General features: G+C 38.0%; 1 long non-coding RNA gene across 1 annotated transcript in view; it reads left to right on the plus strand.

Moving 5' to 3' along the window:
• The window catches only part of LOC130046775 (uncharacterized), a 215,051-nt gene that overhangs the window by 61,973 nt on the left and 151,508 nt on the right, over positions 1 to 1,570 (plus strand). The window lies entirely within an intron of this gene.

The raw sequence follows: 1,570 nt of genomic DNA on the forward strand, positions 1-1,570 counted from the left end.
CCCTGCTCCCAAGGCCCTAGGAATCCTGAAATTTACAATTTATGTCTCTTCCCCCCCCCCCCCCGTTCCTAAGATGCTTCATACCAAATTTGAAAAGAATTGGAATGATATTTATTAAGAAGATTGGATTGGATTGTATATTGTTTAACGTCCCTCTCGATAATATATCACTCATATGGAGAAGGGGCCGCAAAATTTAGGCCTATGCTCGGCGCTTACGGCCTTTGAGCAGGGAGGGGTCTTTATTGTGCCACACCTGCTGTGACATGGGACCTCAGTTTTTGCGCGGTCTCATCCGAAGGACCGCCCCATTTAGTCGCCTCCTACGACAAGCAAGGGTTACTGAGGATCTATTCTACCCGGTTCCCGATATTGTAACACATTTAATAACTTACCAATTTGGCGCCACCCTGATTACCAAAACTCCTACCCTGGGATCATCAAATTTACAATTTTAGTAAAGGACTACTTGCTCCTTCTAGATATCCATTTTAGTTTCAATTTAGTGTCAATAGCACTAAAGAAAATGTTATTTAAGTGTTTTACACATAAGTACTATAATTATAATACTGCGTTTGGCCCACCCTGGGGTCAGAACCCTAGGGCCACTGGGGTGCAGGAGTCCTGAAATTTACAATTTATGTCCCCCCTGTCCCATACATGCTTCATACCAAATTTGAAAAGAATTGGAATGGTAGTTATGAAGAAGTAAAAATGTTCATTTGTTAATGCACGACAACCAATTGCAATAGTCACTTGAGTAAACTCAGGTGACCTAAAATCTTGCCTAGGTATGTGATTCTTTCGTTTGAGGAACGAATTAGACAGAAATCGATTTCTACGTGGTAATTATAATGGATTATTCCGGATATTTCAAGTTTTCAATTAGAATACCTGTACAGGTATGTTCAGTCATGCGGTTCTCCGTTTTAATCGAGTAACGATGTAAAATCAGTTTAGGACGACACGTAGAGCAGACAACACGTTTAAATTTTAAACTAATTTACATTTATGTAATATGGTACGTTGTATTGTTACAACATTAAAGCTGCTGTGTGTCGTTGCTAGTCCATTTAGTGCGTTATGTTATTTTTATTACTGAGTTATATAAAAAATGAATGCGTTTTAAAGGAGAATAAATTTTCTTAAAAGTATGTCAAACTCGAAGGTCAATGTCACAAGGCCAAAAACTCACAAGGAATAAAAAGATGAATATGAGATTGCCATTCAAAAGTTATGAGCAGATTAGTGTCAGACACACATGAGAATATAAGAGGCTGTTGTTAAACTGTTCATGCAGTTTTAAAAGATTCAAAGGGCCCCAAAACAACTAACAAGAGGCCCATGTGCCCCATCACTTACCTGAGTCACCTTAGGCCATATTGAAAGATTTTTCCTATATATTCACATGTAAAATAAACCATTATGGCTCCAACCTACTCCCATTTTGCAAACTTGAATCTGCATCATGTCAGCAAGCTTTCATGTAAATGTAAACTTTCTGGCCTAGTGACTCTTCAAAAGATTTTTTCTATATATTGGTATGTAAAACTTTAATCCCTTATTGTGG

Source organism: Ostrea edulis, chromosome 6, assembly GCF_947568905.1.
Source record: "Ostrea edulis chromosome 6, xbOstEdul1.1, whole genome shotgun sequence".
Taxonomy (NCBI): Eukaryota; Metazoa; Mollusca; class Bivalvia; order Ostreida; family Ostreidae; genus Ostrea; species Ostrea edulis.